Source organism: Miniopterus natalensis, chromosome 11 (genome assembly GCF_054644295.1).
Source record: "Miniopterus natalensis isolate mMinNat1 chromosome 11, mMinNat1.hap1, whole genome shotgun sequence".
Lineage (NCBI taxonomy): Eukaryota > Metazoa > Chordata > Mammalia > Chiroptera > Miniopteridae > Miniopterus > Miniopterus natalensis.
In genome coordinates, this window is record NC_142091.1 from 71,593,506 (window position 1) to 71,609,111 (window position 15,606).

The following is a 15,606-nucleotide window of genomic DNA, read 5'->3' on the forward strand; positions in this document are numbered from 1 at the left end:
TTCCAGCCAGGAAGACAGATAAATTGTAATTTGGCCTAAATTACTGAAATTCTGGGATGAGGAGGAGATGGGCCGGAGCCGGGAGCGGAGCCTGCCCAGCGTCAGCACACCTGTCAGCCGGGGAGGAAGGGCTCTCACCTGGTAGCTGTTGCCCAATAAATGTTTTTTCAAATGATGTTCCTTCTCCGCGTGCTCCCTTCTAGCATGCGAGTGTATAACCTGAGGGCGGGAATGGGGTGGGACGTGCTCCCGTCCTCATCGGTGACCAGTGTCCCTCTCCTCAGAAGCTGGTGGCGTATGGGAAGCTGGCAGGGGACACGGTCCTTCCAGCCACATCTTCATGGTCCTGGTCAGCCCCACACCATCCCTGCATTCACACCTCGAAGTGACTTTGAGGGAGCAAGGACGTGCCCCGACAGAGCCTGTCCAGCTAAGAAGAATACAGGTGTCCCTGCCACTATGCACAGGTGTAGGCGGGACCCAGAAAGGAATGGGTGCTGGGCTGAAGGACGGAGGCAAACCCAGGTGCAGGCATGGGCTTGGGTGGGAGGAGGCCTGGGCCTGGAACACAGGTCGGGTGGGGGCCGGGAGTGGGGGCCGGTGCCCATTCGTGCTTCTATCCAGAGTATAAATACCATTCATACCCAAACGGGCACGCAGCCTTTCCACCTTACCCTGTCCCGCATCCAGGCATCCAGAAGAGTGGAGCCAGAGCAGAGGCGCAGGGATGATTCTGCCCTAAAAGATGAAAAAAGGCCCAGAGAAGCTGGAGCTCCCTCCAGGACGGTCATGCCACTCAGGTTAAACTGAGGTTTACCTCAGCCTCCCCAGTCCCAAATCCTCTGGACCCGAAGTGACAGTCCTTGTCACATGGTTCATGGAGACCAGCCTCCCCTCCACCCCCAGACCTTAGGGCAGTCCCAGGAGCGCCCCAGGTGAGAAGCAGGAAAGACCAGCTTTTTGGGGCAACTTTACCCTTCAAATCCTGCCCTTTATTTCCAACCCTCTATTAACATGCAGTTGGATTTTCAGACAGGGCCAGGCATGGGCTCGGTTAGTAGAGGAAACCAGGCTGAGAATCCTTTTTTTTTAAATCACTGGCCATCTCAGAGCTAACTCTCACTAGGCAGTGTCAGCACTTCTGAGTCCTGTGCAGTTTGGGTTCTGAGCAGTGGGGGGGCCCAGGGGAAAGGAGGCTGGTTCTCCCATCCCGTAGGTCCGAGGCCCCGGCAGCCCCTGGACTATTAGATCGTGCAGTGTAGCAATGTTTTACTGAACATTTTAAAGCTAAAAACAACCTTTTCATATGACAGAAGGGATACAGCAGCATTGGAGAAGTTGGAAAAACTAAACGATAACAAAAATTTTAAAATAAGTGAGAAAATAGGTCCATAAAAATAAGAGATAAGGGGGCGATTTCCTAGCACCCAGTGGACGTCACTATTAGCACCTCATTCCTAAGTATTCTTTTCCAAGATGAGATCATACTGTGCATGCTTTTTTTTCCAGTTAATCGCTTTTGCACATCGAACTTTCAACTTATGTAACAGTCAAATTTCTGCATTTTCTCCAAAATGCTCCTGACGGCAGGTTTGCCCAGCCCTGCTCCCTTGCCTTGACTGGTGACTGTGCCCCATTTTAAGCTCAGCAGTGGTGTCCAGGGCCGGTCCCCAGCAGTGTCATACCTTCCCAGGTGGTGGGGGACAAGGTGGGCATTAGGCCAGAACATATCCCAGGGGCTGGGAGCCAGGCGGGCCATTTCCCACGTCAACATCCCTCTGCAGCAGAAGCCTGCAGGGCCGGGCTGTGGGAACAGTGCTGGGCTTCAGGTTTGGAAGGGAAGTGTGAGTTGAGCCAAAAGTGACCTCGAGTCGGAAGAGCAGGTGGGGAGCAAGTTCACCCTGTCCAAGCCACCAGGAAAGGACTGGCCACCACCCGTCCTGCTCGGAGCCTCCCCAGCCACCTCTTCCCTGGTCACTTCCTCTTCCCAGCTGTGTACCAACCTCTCCCCAGGCCTGACCTGCCACACAATAAGCCAGAGCTGCCCCACGTGCCCCCTGGCAAAGGGCCATTCTCAGAAGTATTTCCTACCACCGGTGGATGACCTGTCTTCCAGCAGATCCAGGAATATACACCAGGGGGTGGGAACAAAGGCTGGGGCTCTCTTGCCTTCGAGAACAACGTTCCACTGTCCGCTCAGTGCCAGATCCCTGACCTCTCTCTCCCAGCGTTCTACTTGGACATCAAGTATTGAATCTTTTAAAAAGTCAGAAAGATCGAGGAGAGTTCTTCCCTTCCTCCCCCCTTTCGTCTGCTCTCCTCCCCTCTTCTGGGCCCACATGCCTGCCCCGTGACCTCACCCCACTCACCCCAGGCCTCCCCAATCTTCCCGGCCATCTCCCTGCATCTCATCTTGGCTCTTGCACAGATATCACACCCTGAGTGCCTCATGACTAAAAACTCTGCTCTTCTCCCCCCAAGCCCTTCCCCACCCTGTCTGTCTTCTTTAGAAATTCCAGCAGGGTTTGTCAACTGTGTCCTGACCGGCAGAAATGGTCGGGACACGGGGTAGGGCGCCCTGCAGAACTGAATCTCCCCGGCACGCACCCAGCATTCCCGCCCCAAGGTCTGGCTCGGCTCCAATATGCACAGGAAACTGGCGGCCAGTTCCTGAGAGTGTGACGCGCTGCCTTTAGGTTATCTGAGGGCCCCACAGCGGGGTTTGCACCTGAATTTTCCGCCTGGAAGGCCTTGGCTGTGGCCAGCTCTGCTGGGCCCCCTCGGGAAGGGGCTTCACCCTATTTAAGAGAAAAGGTTCCAGCTACTGCGCAGGGGCTCAGGTCCCGAGGCACCCTCGCCCTGCTGGTGTGGGCAGAATGCTCCAGGCTCCTCCCAAACCCGCAGGCAGGGCTGCCCTGCCCTCCCGGGGTCAGCTCCCAGGGTGGGTCTGGCGCAGGCGGGACCTGCTCCAGGCCACTTGGCTGCCACACTAGCCTACCCGGTCCCTGAGACCTTGGTTCCTGCACCACAGACCGCCCAGCTTCTGAGCGTGTCTTCGCATCAAGTCTCCCCATGGGCCACTTGGGTGGCAGCTGGGCCAGTGCTCAACTATGAAGACAGAGAATGAGGAACCCCCACCTCGTTCCTTGGACTCTGCACCCTCACAGCCAGTCCATGAAGGCCCCTCCTCCCAGGAGCCCCATCCGGCCCACCCAAGAGCCTGGGGCTCTGGCTGCTGACTCTCAGCCCTCAGGCCTCGGCTGCCTTCCAAGGCCCCACTGCCCCCAGTTCACAAGGGGCTCCGCAGGCCTCTGCAGCCCCAATCCCTCTCCCAAAATGCCTTTCTACCCCTAAAGTGTTTAAAGGGGGAATAATAGTTACCTCCCTCAGCCGGTTGTTGTGAGAATTAATTCGTTAACGTGGAAAATTCTTAGAAGCGTGCCCAGCACATAGTAAATGCTCAGTAAGTGTTAGTTATTGTTACTGTTGTTTTGTTCCCAAGTCATGCCAACCGGAGTGGCCCTTCCTTTCTGAGCCTCTGCCACTCTTCAGGGCCACCAGCTCCCCAACGGGCCTGTTACATGGACAGAAGGTTGCTTCACCATTATGAACACATGGGCCAGTTAGTCAGCAGGCCCGGCTGTCTCCTGTGGGGCAAGGTCCCTGGGCAGAGCCCCGCCCACGAAGATGCCAACACAAAGGTGACCCCACTCTCATATTTTATGGTTTACAAAGCACTTTCACGTCTCTTTCTACTTCATGGAGGAGGCAGAGCAGAAATAGTTACTCCCGTTTCCCAAATGGGGCCCTTGGCCACAGAGGCAATGAGCCCCCCACCGGGTGGCGCAGCTCAGAGGGGCGCGGTGGGCTTCGAGTCCGCCCTGCCTGACTCCCAGCCCTGCTCTGTCCCCAGCACCGAGCTGGGGCACAACCAGTTAAGTGCTTCCTCCTCCTGCAAAGAAGCTCAGATGCCAAAGGAATTAGAGACAGCCGCTCGATGGAAGCCAGAACCCTCCCTGGTCTCTGGACCAGCTCCCAGGGAAGAAAGAACAGCTGATATGTGGCCCCAGGGCCCACCCGTGCGCTCAGCTCCTGGCAGAAAGGTCCTCACCGAGGAAGGCCTGAGAAGCCCCCGGGCCCAGAAAGCCCAGAGCGCAGGGCTCCTTAGCCCCGGGGTCAGAACAGGGAGTGTCCAAGGCCGGCTGTGTTGCCACTAACCCTCTCGAACCCTAATTATTCTGCCAGCCAGGTGCTAAGCCTGTTTTGCAGATGGGAAGATCGAGGCTTGGAGAGATGTGTCTTCCCAAACTACCACGTGGGGATCCCTGGGGAAGGCTGGGTGACAGCCTGTGCCTCAGCCCTCATCACCACCATTGGGCAAACCCACCACCCTGAGACCTAGGGAAACACTGCCGGCCTTGCCCGCCATCCCTCCTGACCCCAGCCCAGAGGCAGAGCCCACCAGATGCCCTGTCCCCCACTGGCCAAGTCACTGGGCCCTCTTGCTGTTGGGAGGGAGAGAGGTCAGGTCCCAGCAGCAGTGAAAGCTCTGTTGGCAGAGCCTCCAGCAGGTCAGGGCCTGGGGGGAGGGGGCAGGGCTTGTGAGAATGCCAGGGGGGCAGGTGGGCAGGGATGGGGGAGGCGAGGAGCTGAGCACCAGACCGGCAGAAGAGAGGTCCAGGTCTAAGACACCCAGTCACCAGCCCCAAATCCTCCCTCAGGGGCCTTTTCTCCAGGCAACTCTCCCACCTGCTGACACAGGGCTTGTGGGGCTGAGGGCAGAGCCAGGCTCCAACAGAGCAGGGGAGGCAGGGGCTGGTCCAGGCCTGTGTGGCTGTGTATGTGCGGGCGGGGTCCCTGCCTGAATCCAAGTTCATGAGTCCAGTAAGGGAACCATTCACATTTATTTAGCAAACATAGAGGCCTGAGCCACAAAATAGAAATGTCAATGAACTCAAATTGGTGTGACACCAAGCCCAGCCATCCTCCAGCATTCAGTGCTTCTAGAAGGCTCTGTGAATTGAACCGTGCAACTGGTGCCAGGCTTTGCTCACCCCCTGCCACCCCCCCCCAACAAACCCTGCTCTCCTCGGCCCACCGGTCATCCAAAGCACTTCCTCCCTCCTGTGCCCACTACCCCCCCGCCCCCACTCCAGCCTCCCTCGCAGCCTGCTCTCGACCCCTTCAATACCGTTTGCAGTGTCCTATGACCAACTTAAACCCAAACGCCGCCCCTCTGCACTCCAGGCTCTGTGTGGACGGGCCCTACTCGGAGGTCTGGAGCCTCGCCTAGCGCATCAGTCCGGCCACGGTGGCTTCCTGTGTGTGTGCTTGGACCCCTCTGGCCACCAAGCTGCACACACACTCTCCACCCTGCCCAAATCGCTCCTTCCTCCCCTCCACTAGACACTGCCCACTGACCCCACAGAGCTCACCCAAGGGACACTTCCTCTGACACCCCACCCCGGTGATTCCTACAGCACGCAGTCATGGAATTGTCACCATGCATTTAGCTGGGCCTGCAGAGTCTGTATGAGTTACTGCTGCTGTTGTCACTGTTAATGACATAGTCTCCCTGAAGAGGTGAGAGGAGACTTGGTGGAAGGCTGCCTTTGGCCTGGGTCTTGAAGGTAAGAAGGATTTTAGGACGGGGAGATGGGGCAAGACAGCTGAGTGCATTTCAGGAGATGGAGAAATTACTGAGGCCAGGCCCCGGGTTGAGGGGGCAGGGTGGGGGGGCTGAGTGCAATAATTGTCACAGGAAAAAACACTGAGCACTTTGATATTTAGTATGTGCTATACGCATCCTTCCACTAATGCTCCCAGAACACCTGGAAATGAACCTGGAAGGGGTGCTTGGGGCTGCAGGGTGGAAGGCTCAGAGCCCCATTCATTCATTAAACAAATATTTAATAAGCACTTACAATGTGCTGGGCACTGGAGAATCATGAGCTCTAGGGGGAGACCTAGGGGGAAACCAGTAAGAAATAAACACATAAATGAGATCACTTCAGATGGTGACCAAGGCTCTGAAGAAGAGAAGCTGGACCCTGAGACCCACAGTGACTGGGGAGATCAGGGAAGGCCTATCTTCGGAGGGGACTTGTGAGTTGACACCTCTATGACAATGATAGAAGGTAACCAAGAAACAGAAGGCACTCAGGAAATAATCTGGTGGGCAGCCGGGTGAGGGGAAAGTAAGAGCAAAGGCCGGAGGCTAGCTTCGGGGAAGGCCAGTGTGGCCTCAGGGTTGAGTCAGAGGGGGAGTGACACAGATGGGACTGGAGAGACGGGGTATCGGTCACCAGTAGACCAGGTGAGATTTGGGATTTTATTCCAGGTCATGTGGGAAGCCAGGAAGGGTTTACACAGAACAGTGACATGATCTGACTTACATTTTTTGTGTGTGTTTTATTAACCCTCACCTGAGGATATTGTTTCCATTGAGAGAGAGTGGGAGGGAGGGAGGGGGGGAGAGATTGAGAGAGAGAGAGAGAGAGAAACGCTGACGTGAGAGAGACACATCAGTTGGTTGCCTCCTACACCGACGGGGCCAGGGAGTGAACCCGAAACCCAGGTACTTTGCTTGACTGCGAATCAAACCAGCGACCCTTGGGTGCACAGGCTGACACTCTAAACCCTGAGAACACAGGCCAGGGCTGATTTACATTTTTAAAAGATCACACTCTGGCTCCTCCAGGGAGAACTGACCTCATGGGGGCACTGTGGGTGGAGACCTTAACTTTGGACCTAAACCCCATGCTGAGCCAGAGGCCAGGGAGGCAGCCCCCACACATTCTGCCCCTTAGGCCGGCCATTTGTGTGGCACAGGCCTGGGCCGCTGTGGAACAGGCTGCTCACAGCTGCCCCTTGCCCGACCCATGCTTCTCCATCTCCCACCTCTGGGACTGAAGGATGCGTGCTCTCTAGTGATCACAGTTCCTGGCATTCTGGACCCACCCAGAAAAGACCCAAAAGTGACTTCAAGGAAAGTGAATTACAGCTCACTCAGTGGTTATTTTTCAGCATTTCTACAGGCCCCAAGGGTCTGTGAGGTTCAGAGCATAAACACATTAAAGTGCGTTTGCTCCTTAGATGTTGGATACACTCAGAGCTGAGCAGTTAACAACAGGGCCGGGCTGTGCTCTGCTGGCCACAGTGGCAGGAAGATCCCCTGGGCAGAGCATCCCAGGGCCCGGCTCCAAGTCCTGTCTCTGCCTCTAACTCTGTGCAACCTCGCATAACTTCCAGCACCTCTCTGGGCCTGAGACCCCTTCTCCAGAACACAGGAGGGTGGCGCTGATGTTCCTTACGGCCCTTCCAGATCACAGAGGCACCTTCCCCCGAGTTCACATCTGGGGAAGACAGAGGCAGCTGCCAAGAACCACCCGGCTACCTGTGAGTCCGGGACCTGGGCCGAAGAGACAGCAAGGACCTCACCTGGGCCTCCCCGCCATGGCAGACGCAGAAACATTAAACCTATGTGACTTTCTCCTATTTTCCTTTCCTCTCCTGGTTCTTTCCCTTTCTCAGGCAGCCCCAGGGAAGGGCTGTGACAGAGGAAAGCAGAGGAAGGTAGAGTTCAAAAGCCTAGGCCTTCCAAGGAGTGGAAAGGCCTTTAGGAACCGGTTTTGTGTAAGAGCCAGGTTTCCAGAGCCCCCACCACACCCCCAGACTAGAAAAGGACTCCCGGGGTGGGAGGGAAGTAAAAACCACTGGGGGTGGTCCCTCTGAAACCAGTGGCCTGCCGCCCACTCCAGGAGCAGGGGGTAAGAGGATCTACAAGCAATGATAGGACCCACTAGAAAATATGCTTTATATCCCCACTACGCGCCAGCAATTCTAAACGACGTCAGTGATAAAATACTGTCACCGAATTCAAGGGCTTCGCAGCTCGGGGTGTTCTAGTCAAGAACAAGACACGGCTGCCTGGTAGTAGTTAGGCAGTTCTAGCTACTTGAGCAAGTAAAGGAGGCGACACTCCCATCCAAAGCTGTCTCCTGCAAGGGTGGCTTAGCTGTCGCTTATTTACAGTATTTGGTCAATTACACGTTGATTTCTCTTTGCCGCTGGCTACACTTATGGTTGGGCTCCTGACATGCTCCTCCTGTTTACAGCTGGTTGTCACCGTGGGTCTTTTCTGGGTGGATCCAGATTCCAGGAACTATGATCACTAGAGAGCACGTATCCTTCGGTCCAGAGGCGGGAGGTGGAGGCGCACTGGTCAGGCAAGGACACGGTGAGCAGCCGGCTCCTCAGCGGCCCAGGCCTGTGCCGGACAGATGCGGCCTACGGGGCAGAGGGGTGGGGGCTGCCTCCCCGAGCCTCCGGCTATGCTGTGAAGACACTATGCTATACATTTTAACATCTAGCAAGATAACATTTAGTAAGAACCACCCAGACCTTGAGACCCTTGTCCTAGCTAATAATCCTGCTACCTGAAAAATTCCTTACGTCTAGTCGTAAGCATTTGCTACGGCTACTGTTGAGTTTCCATAATATAGGCGCAGGCTGCAAACGAGCGCATGTTTACTGCTTATCTTTTATTCCATTGTATTCTGCATGGAAGTTATTTCCAAGAACAGTTGGGCTCTCACCGGTTATGCAGGCTCAGATCCTTGAAGCGGCTTCAGATTCACTGCTCGTCTCCAGCTCTCACGTGCCCGCGATCAGACAGAAATGGGAAGCAAAGGGCAAGAGCGCGCGGCTATAAAGAGCGAGAAATCGAACACGAGATGCTTCAATTCTGCCGTACAGGAGAGCACTGGGAGTTTTTATTCGGGTTTAAAATTCCAAAGAGTAAAATGGCGTAATATTTTTGTTTGGAAAGTGAAGACTTTAGTTTGTACGTGAAATATTTTTGAATCATAATATCTTTAAAGTTGAAATGTATTCTTTTTCAATTGGTGATTGTTTTAGAACTAAAGAACAAATCACAAAAATAAACCATTACCTCGGTGGTACAATTTAGTAGTTGCTTAAATTTTACATTTTGCAGATATTTCTTATCATAAAAATTCACTTATAGGTAAATTTTAATTGGATAATTATTCTCATAAAATACTAACATAAATATTTCCAAGGAATCAAAATTCATTAGGTAAATATACAGACTACCGAATAAATTGTATTTTAATGTGTGAATATTTGTGTGTGCTCTAATATTTATGTTTTTATTGGCATGATTTTATACATCTGCATGTGTATGTGTATATTTCAATAAAGGAAAATGACCTTGAATAAATAAATAAATGAAAATTAATCACTGTCTGCATTTCCTTTCTGGCCTTAATTCTTCATTTCATTCCACAGTTATTACTGAAAATAATTTTTGTTGTGTGGAGCAGGGAAGTGTTAAAAAATGGTCCTCTCCAGCCCAGCCAGCATGGCTCAGCGGTTGAGCATCGACCTAGGATCCAGGGGATCACGGTTCGATTCCCAATCTGGGCACATGCCTGGGGTGCGGGCTCAATCCCCAGTCTGGGATGAGCAGGAGGCAGCGGATCAATGACTCTCTCATCATTGATGTTTTCTATCTCTCCCTCTCCCTTTTTCTCTCTGAAATCAATAAAGACATATTTTTTTTTAAATGGTCCTCTCTAGCCCTGGCCAGGAGCTTAGTTCGTTAGAGCGTCATCCTGATATGCCAGAGTTGTGGGTTTGATCACCAGTCAGGGCACATACAAGAATCAACCAATGAATGCAAAAGTAAGTAGAACAACACACCTCTCTTCGCCCCCCGCCCCCTCCTTCTCTCTTTCTAAAATCAATCAATCAATAAAATTTTAAATGGTCCTCTTCAGGCGTCAAATCTGCCAGGTAAGCCACTAGAGAGACCAAACCTCAGTGAGGTGACAGAGCCCTCAGATGGGGTTGAAGAATCTTGGGGCAGAATGTGACATGGTACTCAGAGGGGACAGGGTAGGCAGTTGGGTGGGGGACGCAGGGCCAGGGGCTCATCAGGCTCCTCGGGACCTCAGACTAAGAGTTAGAAGGAGCCTGGGTCACCTGCATAAGACATGGTGCATAAGACACCTGCAGCCCTGCAGAGCCACTCGGCAGGCCAGCAGGGGAGCTGGGCCCTGACCCATGTCTGCTGACCAGGTGGGCTCATGTCCCCATCACAGCCAAGAGCAGGGCCGTACAACCCACCCTGAGGAGCTGGGGCAGAGGGTCCCAGCAGTGCCCTGCCAAGTCCACAGTGAGAGCAAGTGCAGGGTGGGGACGGCGGGAGAGGGCAGACAGGAGGACAGGACCTGGGTGACTCACCGCAGAACAAAGAACCTGCGGAGTTAGGCAATAAAGCGAGCAAGCTTCCTGGAAAAGGGCAAGAAGTAAATCGTGTCAGGTGCTGCCAACCCCCAAATCTACTGCCCAAATCCCCAGAGCCAGCCTGCAAAGTGGAGGGGAACCAGTTTCCACCCTGCAGAACAGGGCCTCCCATCAACTTAACTGGTCCTACCCCTCGGAGGGAGCTAATCCCAGAGCTAAGGACCTGCTGGTTCTGCCGGTGTCCCGGGTCTCCTGAAGGCATTTCCCCACCCCCCAGCCCCACCCCACCCTCCTACCCCTCAAGTTGTAGCTCATCCATCAGATGGTCTGGGGAGCCAAGAAAGTGCTCAGATCCTCAGCAGGTCGACAGGGCGCACCCTCACCCCTCCCTGAAACCCCAGAAACAGCAGAAGGCAGGTCACCTGTGCCTGGAGTGGGTGGTGACAGATGGGCTTCGGCTTGGGAAAGTCAGTGGCAATGGAGAGAGGCAGCAGGTCTAAACCAGGCGTAGGTGGCTCTCCCAAGGCAGGAACCCCCAGCGTAGGTCACTGTGCGGTTTATAAGGGCAGAAAACCAGAACCAATACAGGTGCCCATCACTAAGGGACTGGTGACCTAAATTATATTACATCCCTCAAAGGGAGATTCTGTAGCATGAAAAAAAAATCAAGTGTAGTTATTCAGTGTCAAAGTTTTGAAAGCTTATCTGAGACATAATATTAAGTGGGAGAAGCAAGGTCTAGAGCTGTGTGGACAGAGAATGACACCACCGTGGGCCGCTTAGTGCACAGTTGACACTCACCTACCCGCCTGCTCTCTACCTCTCTCTGATCTGCTCTGTGCCCCAGGAGGCCGACCTCTAAGGACCACAAAACTGGGGCTCCCTTGCTGGCTAAAAGCCAGCTGGTTAGGCCAATGGAAGGCTCCGGCTATAGACCAGGGGATGGAGCAAGAGGGGAGTGGGCTACTCTCCCTGTCCCTCCCTGCCTGTTCTGGTGGCCGCTGTGCTCTGCTGTGGCCACAGCTGCAGTTACGGGGACCAGGATGTGAGGCCCTCTGTGTTTTGATGTTTCCACCCCAAAGCATATCAAACACGTCAAAATACAGGCACTCACAAATAAGTATCACTTTGGCTATAAACTTTTTTTTGGCTATAAACTTTTGAAGAGGCTTGTATAAATTTAATAATTCTGATACTAGGAATAGATGACACATTTGGTTCCCATGATTGAAATTTTATTGCGTCTCTCTATAACTACAGCACTGTTGAACTGAGTTGCAATAAGCTAGCTGAAATAATGTTACTTACATAAATACTCATTCACTACAACTTCGAGGTTTTCTTTTTGTATTCTGGAGCCAACAGATACATGACGAATTTGTAGGCCCTCCAAAAGCTCACAGGCTTTAGACATCATGGCCAAGGGGCAAAATGCTGGACCATACAGAAGTTGCAGAGCCCTCCTGGCAGGGGGCGGGGGGGGGGGTGTCAATGCAGGGGACAGGCCTGGGGTTAAGGATTTGAGGGGCAGGTGTTAGAGCCTAAGCAGCTCTGCACCCCGAGCCTTGACTAACACTTTTGGCCAAAGTCTCTGCTCGGGGGCTGCTTCCTGAGAGAACACAGAGCCAAAAGCTCAGGTAGAGGGAGGAGGGCCTACTGTACAGTTTGCCCCAGGAGCTGACCAGTGAGCCTGTGGCCTGGCCAGTCCCTCCCCAACAGCCCAGCCAGATGGATAGGGTCAGAATGGTCCACCCACAGCATCCAACCTGTTTTCTGGGCCATGCTGGGACTTGCAGCAAGCCCGATGCCAGCACAAGCTGCACCCCAGCTTCCTGCTTGTTAGGATAGCCAAGCACTGAGCCCAGGGGGCGAACATCTGGTCTGAGTCAATACCTCTGGCAGCATAGGCTGGGGCCGCTGCTGGTGGGGCCCTTTCACTCCCACTGCTACCAGGCCTCTGTGTGGGGTCCAGGCAGGCTCCCTAGGGGCACTGAACATAGATCAGCCTGGCACCACATGTGCACCCACACATACCAAATGCATGAGAGGGGTCAGCAAACCTTACAGTCCAACCCCTACAGGCCAAACCCCCGTCAGGGCTTCCAGATCCCCCAGGACCCTCCCACCCTCAACAAGGCACACCCTCTAAGCTGGAGCCCGGGGAAGGCTGGGCCCAGAGCCGGCTCCCTGGCCACTCCCCCGCTGTAGCCAGGACCTGCCCTTACAGCTCCAGCAGCCTGGATCTGCGCTCACCCAGACCCAGCCAGCACAGAGGCTGCTGCTGGTTGGAGGGGCCCTGCAGGAGCCGAGCCAGTCCACTGCCATCCCCCAGACAGTTCGTCATTGCACAGTGACCAGGCTACTGCCCGCATGCAGCCAGTAACCGTGGCTCCCAGTCCTTGCCATGTGCTAAGGCCAACTCGAGCTTTCGGGCCTGGAGCTCCCAGTGTGTGGGGTTAAGGATTTGAGGAGCAGGCTAACATTTTTGGCCAAACTGGCCCACAGGCAAGTCAGAGAAGCCTGCACCTCCCAGGCAGGGAGAGAAAGGCCACCGCCACCAACGGGGGCTCTCCCAGGGGCGGGATGGGAGAGCCCGTCTTGGCACATTTGGGTGTGGCTGTCCAGGTCCCACAGAGAACTGGGACAAATCCCCAGCCTCAAACTCGGAATCTGACTGCTCTAGGAGCCTCACGTAAGTGGAATCGCACAGCACTTGTCCCCTGTGACGGGCTTACTTCCCTTAGCACAGTGTCCTCAGGCTCATCCATGTTCTAGCAGGTGTCAGGCCGCTTCTGTCTCTTTAAATTTTGTTTTGAATCGATAATATATTTACACAATTGCAAATTCAAAGGGCACCGAAGTGCTCACAGTGGCATCTCCTTCCCTCCGTGTCCCTTCCGGGTGTCCTTTTGGAAACAGCCAGTATCACCCGCTTCCAGAGGCGCTTTCTGCAGATACAGGCAATTACGCGTGTGGATCCTTTCTGCCCCTTTTTATTGCTTCTCACTCTGTTCTGCCTCGTTCTGTTCTGTTTTGCCTTTCTCTGTCGCCTGCCCTGGCCATGATTTCATTATCAGTTCCAAAGATCTTCCTCCCTGGTTTTTCAGCTACAGGGTGTTCATTGTGTGGACGCACAGTGATTTACTGGACAAGTCTTCATGGGTGGCAAGTTTGGTGTTTTGTTTTTTGAAAGTAACACTCGAGCTTTTATTCCCTTATTACAACCGCATAGCACGAGTGGCTGGTGTAGAACCTGCCAAGTTAAAACACCGTGCAGTGGGCACATAGCATAAGGGAGCAGGGGCCTGGGTGAGAGCGATCCTGACGACAGCCACGGGTCGGAGGAGGCTTCGTCCCTCCCCAGCCCAGCCCTCCCCTCCCAAGTCTTCTCAGTCAGGAAACAGCACCCCAGGCGTCCCCAGGCACCCAGCCGCCCCACCAGAAACCTTCAGGCTCATCCTGACACCTCCCTTTCCCCTACCCGCCTTCTTCTACGCGATATCCTGTCCATGTGCCTCTCAGGTCCTCACCCCACTGCCATCAGCTGGTCCCAACCCCACCATGTCTTCTGCTGAGCTGCTCTGTCACTCCACCCACCCCACCTCAGACGGCCCAGAGTCCTCACGGTCATCTTATCAAGAGGGAAATCAGACCTGTCACTCCCAATCAGAGCCTTACACCACGTTCACAGCAGCATGACTCACACCACCTAAACCTGGACAAGTACCCACTGACATGAATAGATAAGCAAAATGTGGCCTATACATACAATGGGACCTTACCCAGCCTTAGAAGGAAAGGAATTCTGCAGTATCTACACGGATGGGCCTGGAGGACATTAGGCTCAGTAAAATAAACCAGTCACAGGAAGACCAGTACTGCATGATTCACGCACGCGAGGCCCCAGAGCAATCGAAGTCATAGAGGCGGAAAGTAGAGTGGCTGGCGGTTGCCAGGGGCTGGGGGAGGAGCCCCTGGAGTTAGTGTTTAATGGGGACAAAGTTTCAGTTTTATAGGATGGAAAGAGTTACATGATGGCTGTAAAACAATGTGAGCTTCCTCTGGCTCTGTCCATAAAGGCCTCAGCGGAGGTCCTCTGAGATCTGGCCCACTGGTCCTGTGCGTGGGGTACACACGTGCTGGGCGTCCCCTCCACAGGCCTCAGCATCGCCTGGCCTGCTCCGAGAGGACCAGCCGGCCCTGAGACCCCCTGGACCAGGTCGCACTCTACACTCAGCACACACCCCGGAGTTAGTTTGCTCGCCTGTCTCCCCGCCAGAGGAAGCGCCACAGCAGCGGGGAGCTGGGCCCACTTCATCCGTCGCTGCAGCCGGGTCGTGGGCGGCTGCTGTCAGGAAAGCAGCTGCTGCGATGGAGCCCGGGGTGCGCGATGATTATTAGGGACCCGAGACTGAAGGGAAGGGGGCGGAAGGCAGCGGGCTGGGCAGCAGGGAAGGCTGGCCTGCGAGGGGCCTGGCAAAGGGTCCGCCTCTGAGCTGTCCTGCCCGCCCAGGGAGTGTCCCTCTCGCTCAGTCACCAAAGGTGAGCAGCCCGGGAAGGGTGTGCCCTTGAGAAACACAGCTCCCTGTCGCTGGGCAGACCCCAAAGTCACGGGCACCGGGCAGCTCCCTGCTGCCAAATGGCAGGCAAAGGCCGGGGCACTGGGGTCTCCTAAATCACTCTTGAGTTTCATCCCGCCAAAGAGTTTCAAGAAGGCGAGTGACACAACCAGTGGGCTTTGGAGAGATGTCTCTGCTGGTCTTTCTGAGGGTGGCTGAAGGGGCCAGCAAGGAGGTGGGGGCCATTTAAGAGGCGACTGTGCCCAGGCGGGGCTGGAGAGGGGAGGGGGAGGGAGCAGCCAGGGGACGGGAGACCGGAGGAGAGAGGGGGCTACGGCCAAAGCCTGGCACCAGCAGCACGTCAGTGCGTCAGAGAAAAATAAAGGTCTAAAGAACCGGGAGGAAAACCGAAAAGAACTGAGCCGTGGGAACACAGGAGAGAAAACAGTTCGAGAAGGAAATGTCAAGAGGGTCAAGGCCACAAAGAGGTCAAGCGAGATAAGGGCCGAAGGTGCCCTGGATTTGGCCACCAGGAGGGCAGGCCCCGAGCAGCTTCGGTGGGCGCAGCCCAGCCCGGGGGGTGCACTCTGCAGCCTGACGCCTCGCCTCTCGGGCTCCTGATGGGAGTCTGTCTGGAGAAGTCCTCCATCCGTCACCAGGCTTCGGTTCAGGAGCTCCCTGAGTCTGACCACAACGATGCCCTCACCATGCGACACTCAGGCTGGAGGTCCAGCCGTCTGCCTTGGAGCAGTGGGCGTCCCCAGGCCCAGTCTTG